Below are 9255 nucleotides of genomic sequence, written 5' to 3'. Positions count from 1 at the left end.
AGTCGGTCCTCGTTATCTAGATTTGCCATCAATCTAGCTGCTCCATAGGTAAATTCAGGAAAAGGTGGCAAATATAACAATTCATCCCATTTCTTCTACATCTTGGTAAAGTAAATAATTAAGGATATGTTTCCTTGATTGAGAGTACATATATCTTTCTTGATATCACTACAGGTTTTTTTAGTAGAAAATTATTGTCTTAGTTCTGTCTACACAGATCCAAAGCATATCAAGAGATCTATTACATATGAAGCCTACCAATTTGTATGAAAAAATCTATCTATTTGTCGGTTCACATGAACCGGATACGAGCAAAAATGATAGAATGTTTGAATAATAATACATTTAATACAAAGCAATAAGGACAAAAAAATACCTTCAATTAATGTGTATATAAAAAAGATCATTTATAAAACACAACATTACAAGTGATTCATGCATTTTCTCTTCACGATTAGTTCTTCTCAATTCTCATATTATTATTACTATTATTATATGTCCATGATTGCCGCTTTGCTTTATTTTAGGAAAATAAATTTAAGAAGAGAAAGAATTAAAAAAGAGTGATTGCAAATATTTGATATGTTTTCTAGTAATAATATGTATAATAATAAAGAAATTAATTTATCAAATTGAAGTGTACATGTCTTCCTGCAATACTATATTCTTTCAATTATATGAATTTTTCCCTTTGTTGCATCTTTTTTATTTATTTAAAATAAAATGTCAAGACCCCTAAAATGGATGATGCTGATTTGTTATATGATGCTCTAGATTTATCCTTACAAATAAAAGGAAAGGCTAGCATGAGAAGGACTGTTTTGTCCTTGTTGCTTTAACAAACTTCTAATTCAAGGACTGAAAGTAAAACGTAAAATAATAATAATTATTATTATTATAGGATAAGATTACCAGTTTTGTCTTTTAACAAAAAAGAAAGGTTTTCTTTTTTTTTTTTATTGTTTAAAAAAATAAAAAGTAAAATTTTATAAAAATCTAATTAAAATTCAAAATAAAGATGGAGAGAAATTTAGAAAATATTAAATTGTTCAAGGTTCCCCTAATTGTTCTAAGGTTCAAATTGTAGTATTTTTCGATAGAGGAATCGATCGTCGGTGCTTGGTGTGAAAGAAGGCTACGCTTGGGTTTGTTTGGGTCTTCTCGTCTTCGCCGTTTGTGCTTTGTTTTGATTTTCTTTTTCTAGCTTCTTTTTGTTTTCTCCCTCCCTTTGGGCAGGGAGTGTCCATGTCCTTTGTGGCTTTCCCTCACTACTGTAGAATGGCAACCGTTTCAGTTTTCTTCTAGTTTTCTTTGTTGTGTTTGTTTTTTACAGATTCTTATTGCTTCTTTGTGAGGGATGCTGTTCTGGATCTGGAAGAGGGCTTGGTGGTTCTTCTTTGATTTTCTGAGAGGATTTGATAGATGTGACGCGAGGTACCGCACACGAATGATCGAGACTCTGCGGCGTCGCCCTCCTTGTGTGCTTCTGGGTTTATTATGGACCACACTCTGTTACTGTTCATCTTAAGAGTTTCTCTGTTTCACGATCGACGCATGCATGCTTGTTTTGTTGTGGTTTCTATCATCTTCTGGTTGGTGTTGTTGTGCTTGTTCGACGATTTTGGCGGTCGTTGTAGGTGCGTGAAAATTTCTGCGGCAGGCTGGACTTGGTTGTTGGACCTTAGACCATTGCGGGCTGGTGGAGTTGTAGGATCATGAGTTTGGCTTTGAAAATTGCAATATATTTGCATTGTTAAAAAAAAAAAAAGTTGTAAGATTTGTATTTGGTATTTTAACCTTTATTTATATATTTTTTCTACCGTTTTTGTTGGATTTTTGTTGAGCTTCTTTCTAAAGACCTGCTTGTTTGCACATACTCTACAAAGAGCAATTGTTATAAAAATTCAGTGCCTCAAGTACTAAGCAGTTAAACGCAAACCTGAATTTTTCAACTTTCCTCTATTTTTTCTTTGTGATTCAATTGGTACTTAACTTGATGTTACATTTTAGTATTTTTCTTTGAAATGAATATCTTAAAGCAAATTTATCTAATAATTTTAATAACGGATTCACAAATTTACATATACAAAAAATTAAAATAAATATAATATAAAAGTGTTTATCTTGACTTAATCCGATAGATAAAGGCGTGTGTATATATATATATATATATATATATAATATAAAGTTAATTTTATATGAAAATGAGTATGATAAATCTGATTTTCCTCTTACTCCATGATAGATCTGTTTTGGACTTGACCATACTGCGGTTCGATTTTTTTATATCCTAATGAGTCAGGGTTTTCTACTGCCCCATCCGGTCATTCAAAATGGTTTATTCGGTCTTTTATGCTGCTCCTGTCTCTTTGATTCTTTATCTGAGCATTTGATTCTTTATCTGAGCATTTGATTCTCGGGTATGTCTCAGTTAGTTGAGTTTTTTGCCCCCAAGTGTTTTCTAGGCTGTCTACCCTCGAGTGTTTTGCGGGCTCTTTTATGCTTAGACCTCTCTCTAGGCTAGCTGAGCTGGTTTTAGTGCCAGCGGTCAATTCTCGAGGTCGATGCCTCTTATGATTGCCCCTGATCTTTTGTTTGGTTTTCTATCTTGGTATGCATTTTGCTTAGGATTTGTCTCGCCTTAATTTGGTCTGCCTATTGGCTTTACCAGTACCGAGCTCATTTTCTTGAGATCGGCATGGCGCTTTGGCGCCTTGGCGCCGTGAGCCTTGCATTGACCTTTAGTAGGTCGCATTGCTACATGATACGGGCATTGGGGCGCCTTAGTTTAATTTCGTTATATACTGGCTATTTTGCTAGATCGAAGTCTTATTAGCCTGTAATTCGAGCTCTTTCGAGAGGTCAGATTTAGATTTTTTATTTCTGTTCCAGCATCCTCTTGAGGTCAGCCTGGCGCTTTGGCGCTTTTGGTTGTTGTGTGAGGTCAAAGTCTCTTTACCTTATGACCCGAGCTCCTTTGGGAGGTCGAAATTTAACTTTTCATTTATGGTCCAGTGCCCCAATCTTTTATGTGAGGTCAGAACTGTGTTCTTATGTGTTGTTTTTGTGCGTTGTTAGTGTATGCCGCTGTTTGCTGTGAGCATACATTATTTTTTAGTAAAAGGTGAAAGAACAGTTCCTTTCGTCCTCTCAGTTCGGTTTTGTAGTGTTGGTGGTCTTTTTTCGAGGCCAGTCACCTACCTCACTAAGGTCTTGCGCAAGATTCAGGCTTTTTGGGCCTTACTATCGCTTCCAGGCTCATTGGCCTTGCTCAAGATTCAGGCTCTTTGGCCTTACTGTCGCTTCGTCATCTCAACCAATTTTGTGGTGCCGAGGGTCATTTTTCGAGGCCGGTCACCTACCTCACTGAGGTCTTGAACAAGATTCAGGCTCTTAGGCCTTACTATCGCTTCCAGGCTCTTTAGCCTTGCATGGGATTCAGGCTCATTGGCCTTACTGTAGCTTCGTCATCTCAGCTGGTTTTGTGGTGCTGGAGGTCATTTTCCGATGCCGGTCACCTACCTCACTAAGGTCTTGCGCAAGATTCAGACTCTTAGGCCTTACTGTCGCTTCCAGGCTCTTTAGCCTTGCATAGGATTCAGGCTCATTTGCCTTACTGTCGTTTCGTCATCTCAGTCGGTTTTGTGGTGCCGGGGGTCATTTTTCGAGGCCGGTCACTTACCTCACTGAGGTCTTGCGCAAGATTCAGGCTCTTAGGCCTTACTGTCGCTTCCAGACTCTTTAGCCTTGCATGGGATTCAGGCTCATTGACCTTACTGTCGCTTCGTCATCTCAGCTGGTTTTGTGGTGCCGAGGGTTATTTTCCGAGGCCGGTCACCTACCTCACTGAGGTCTTGAACAAGATTCAGAATTTTTTCTGCAAAATAAGAGCTTGCACAGAGTGTATATAACGAAAATGCTCGTTGTTAATTCAATAATATTCATCAATAAATAATATATCATGGCACTTAGTTTCATATTTCAGATGAATGTAAATATTAGCTCTAACTAACAATATTAGCTCATGCAATTTAGATATTTAATAAATAATATTTTGCATGTGTAAATTTCTCCAAGATTTTTCAATCTATAAAATAGATGATCTTCTTTTTTTTTTTTTTTTTAGGAATGTCTATACTAACATTAATAATAAAATTTTCATGACAATACTTGAATTTTAATGTTATATAAGCAATTGTCAAGATATGTAAACTCAAATAAGTATACTTTAATTAAATTTAGCTTTATCATTTACATACAAAAGCATATCTTTTAATAATCTATGAAATCCTTTGTATTCAACAATAATTAATAAAAAACAATTACGGTAATCAAAGGCAGTCTCGAAATTCTAAGACAATATAAGAACTGGAGTATAATTTATGCTAATGACAAGCGATAAACAGGTGGCAATTTTATGTGTACCTTACTTCAATGTCAATTGGCAATGAATTGTGCCCATCTTACTTGAAATGCTAATCCAATCTTGCCTATTTGTTGTCTGGTCAGAGAGCTGTCCAATTTACCTTACTTGCTTTACTTTTCCTTGCGAATCCTTCTTTTCTTTTTTTTTTGATTTATTAATTTTCTTTCTAATTTCATAACTTGGGACCCTATAGCCAACCTGCCCATTTAATCTTTACAATATATATACGGCCGACCTCAAAATTTCTGCAAATATATATATCACTTATTTTATTTTATTTACTTATTTATTTTTATAGAAAATATTAAAATTTTATATTCATAGATAAATATTTTGATATGAAGTTTCACTTCACCAGGTTTCAAGGAAAAAGTTAGTAGTAATAAAATTCAATAAATATTAAAATAAACTATATGACAGACTATCAAAATAATCCTGAACATAATGAATTTTTCTTTTCAGCTGGGTTATTGTAAACCTCCAGCTTTTGTATAAACTTTCATACCCTTCACGTGGATCTCAATAGGTGAATTTAGGAACTTTAGAGATAGTAAAAATCTCTTTTGTCCCCACAGACGGTGCCAATTGATAAATCTGATTTTCCTCTTACTCCATGATAGATCTGGTTTTCTTCTTGCTCCATCATATGGGTCTCTCAATGTTCGATTTTATGAAAGGACCTACAAAATAAGGAAAGATGGTCAGGGGTCTATCGGGGATGCCCCCGGTGGAGGCCCTCCGACGTTTAAGTCAGATTCATGAACTAGGGTAGTATGGATAGACAAGAGTTATAGAGAAAAATAAAATAAAAAAATGGAGCTGAGGAAGAAGCAGAAAAGGAAGAAGAAGGAAAGAGAAGACCCCTCCCTTTTTACCTGCCCCTCTTGTTCCTACTATTGTGCTACCTGTCTATGTCACTCAGGCCCGTACGTACGGACGTGTCAGAACTCCTCTCCACGCCAGACGTCCATTTAATTCCCTCGGCGCGCGTACGGGCAGGGCTGCGAAGTGACTGGACCAGCTCCTCTCCCTCACATCACATCAAGGAGCTGGACTTCTTCCTGCTGGGTCTGGACTTGCAGGTAACCCATCCGGTCCGGCGTGTCTGGGTCGAGGTCTAAGATGCTGAGTTGGTCAGCTTAAGGAGGGTTTGATGGGTTTTGAGCCATTATTCTCCTCTTAGACCCGACCTCGCCTAGGGTAGAGGAAGCCCGGCGGTCATCAAAGTAAAAATTAAATATTTATATGAAATTAATTCTATTACAAAAAGTTTAAAATCTTAACAAAAGTTTTAGCTAATGTGATTAAGAATTTCGAATCTCTACCAATGATGGTGATGAGCAAATATAATATATATTTATTATTTTTTTAAAAAAAGAAAGAAATAGTAAGTGAAGCATATATTTCTGTAACTTTGAAAGAACAAAGTATTTCAAAAGATCAATCTAGCGTTACAGGATTGGGACTTGGGGATGGCACTGCCAGCTCCCTTTCAAGGTTAAGACCTTAGTTTTTGATATGCTTGTGAAATACAAATGCACAATGTTCTATAATTGCCTTGATAATTTTCACAAATTTAAAATTTTAGGTGTATTTATTTGTGTCATTATGTAGTCAGGTTATTTAAGAAATATAAAATTAATTTAATTTCTTCCAATATTCTATATTAAATAAATTATTAAAATAGACTGTCACCATTTAAATGGATCGGCAAAGTCATATATTGAATCGTCGAACTCTTTGCGTTTTGGTTGACCCGTAAAGAAAGTTGGTTCTGCCTGTAATGCCATTAGATTCTTCCAATTATATATATTTTCTCCTTAATAGCACCTTTTTTATTTATTTAAAATAAAATGTTAACATATTCAGAAGCCCTAAAATAGATGGTGTGCTGATTTAGTATAAAAAATTAAAGATAGAGATCAATTTAGTACAAATTTATCTTTTATGTTTGATAGTCTAGATTTATCCTTAGAAAGAAAATGAAAGCCATTATTACTATAACAATCCAAGGATTGCAAATAAAATATATATGAAAAAAAATTAAAGGCTAAGATTAAAGAGTACAAATTTTGCCTTTTAACAAAAACAAAAGCTTTTTTTTAATAAAAAATAGAATTGAAAAATTGATGATAAATCTAATTAAAATTAAAAATAAAGGTGGATAGAAATTTAGAAAATATTAAATCAAAAGGGTTGAACTAAAAATTAAAAGCTAATTGAAAAGGTGGAGATTAAAAATCAGACTTTAATATTACATGTGTGTTTTTAATTATTATTTTTATGAAATAAAATATTTGTATAATTTAAATATAAATCAATGCCATAAAATTGATAATTCAATATATATGTAATTGAATTATTATATTTATATCAAAATACTTTTTTTAAATATATTGATATACTTGTATCATATGCTATGTTGTATTTGTATAATATGTAGTAATTTTTTTAAGGTAATTATGTAGTAATTATATAAATTACTTAATATTTAAAAAATAGTTAAATGTGTTAAATTAATAGACACCTTTTTAACGTTGTCAGCAAAACCAACTATTATAGAAAAAGACAAAAATCAATATACCCATATTTCTATTATAGAAAAAGACAAAAATCAATATAACCATATTTTCCTTATTGTCCCGTCAGCTTAGTGTGGCTGGACTCCATTTCTTTTATTTCTGTAAATTTTTTTAATTATTGTTTTAATTGTCTATATATTAACTAATATTTTTGAGTAGTGTGTTATATAAAAATCTATTGAAATTATTTTGAGATTACTTTTGACTATAAAACACTAGACTAGAAAAGATAATAATATTGTCAATTCTCCTTCAAAATGCCTTCAAGTAGCCAATATTCACAAATGGAAATGATTTGATATGTATGGCATAATTAATAGTTTGGAAAGCTGCTGTATTGTAGGTCTTTTAAATGATTTTTTTCCTTATGCTTTTTCAGTGGGTTTTCTAGGTTTTTTTGTTAGCCTGGTAATGGATTAATTTTATAGTTTGGAGTTGCATAATATATAGAACCCCTCAGTTATTTTAAGTCCCTCCCTCTGTTAATTGTTTAATACGTAGTCTTTATATATATATAAATTACTTATATTTCTATTATTGAATAGAATCATTTTGTTATATTTTAGCATAGTTTGAAATGGCACCTAAAGCAAAATCAGGTAATATAAATGACTCCAAACAAAATCAAATTATTTTCCAAGATAAAAATTTCATGATCTATCCATAAAATATTGAGACCGGAAAGACTAATTCTCAACCATATCAAACTATTGTCCCCATCATCTACAGATTCTTTAAACAGAAAAAGTTGTAAAAGCAACCCCATAGACATGCTGTCAATTTTTGCATAAAGCACCTTCAATTATCCTCATATCTCAATCAGCTTTATCATCTACAGTAAATAAACAAATAAGCATCAGTTAGCTTGTTCATTAAATAAAAGGCAAAAAAGTAACAGCACAGGCAAATTAGCTGAATTATGGGAGTGAATGTTATAGACAGCATAGATAAATTATAATTAATTTCAAACTCAAGTTTAGGTAATGCTAATTCTGAACCACAGGGAAAAAAGTGCAACAATTATCCCATCAATACCAGGTAATATCAACCATAAAAAGGTTGTCAAAGCAAATAACACAGAAGATATAAAAAAGACAAAGCTATATAAAAGACAACAGAAAATAAAAAAAATAAGCTAACTATTAACATAAATCAATTACCTTTGTTTGTTGGTTCTTTTAGCCTGAAAATATGTACTACAGTCTCCTTGTGACCAGGAACTAAACTATGGAAGACTCTAGTTTGATAAACTTTCACTTCTCCAAGAGAAACATCTTCAGCTTTGAAAGTTATGTGATACAAAGCAACTGATTCGCGATTTGCCTTGATAATATCAAGGAGTATCAGATTTGCACCCTACACAAACATTTTGTTAAATAAAATTTAAGATGGATATGTAATTAATAATCCGAAACATAGAAAAAAAAACTCTAAGTTAAGTACAATTAAAAAATATATGCAAAATAACTATTTATGTATAATCGGTTACAATATTTAGCATCTAAGATTAGCAACACACCTTTCTATTCTGTTCCTCGATAGCATAGACAAGGGCCTCTTTGCAGCCTATAGTAAATTCATCATCGTCATCTTCAAGATCTACATGAAAAGCAACACCCAGAAAAAATTCTCCGTCACCTGACTTTGGATAGTCATCAAAATCAAAACCCTGGAGAAGAAGGTTGTCCAATCCGTTAAGAATGCAATTGTACATGAAGAAAAACTACAAAGGAAAAATAGTTATATATAATTACATCGGTTTCCTTATACTGTCGTCTGAAATTAATATAGACTTCCCTCTGGTTGCCCTCATAGTCAGGGTCATCATAGCCGTAAGGTTCATCTTCGTTCCTGACAAGGATAGGTCTCGTACTATTCTCACTGTCAGAGCTATCCTCTTCACCGTCGGAGCTCTCCTCAAAGTCTTCACCGTCGGAGCTCTCCTCAACGTCTCCACCGTCGGAGCCCTCCTCAACGTCTCCACCGTCGCAGCCCACCTCAACGTCTTCACCGTCGCAACCCTCCTCAACGTCTCCACCGATGGACTTATCGGCAACTTTAACCCCCTCACTATCGGCAAATTTTACCTCTTCAACTGTGGTGTTATCGGCAACTCCTCCTTCGTAAAGCATGGGTAGACCCTCTGTTGATTTGGGATTCATCACTTTTCTTGATGTTCAACTATGTTAATTTAGGATTAATATATTTACTTCAAATTTTTTTGCTTATTATAAGTATTTTTTTTAA

Source organism: Manihot esculenta, chromosome 11, assembly GCF_001659605.2.
Source record: "Manihot esculenta cultivar AM560-2 chromosome 11, M.esculenta_v8, whole genome shotgun sequence".
Classification (NCBI taxonomy): Eukaryota; Viridiplantae; Streptophyta; class Magnoliopsida; order Malpighiales; family Euphorbiaceae; genus Manihot; species Manihot esculenta.
The sequence above is the reverse complement of the archived record's forward strand: the minus strand, read 5'-3'. Positions refer to the sequence as shown.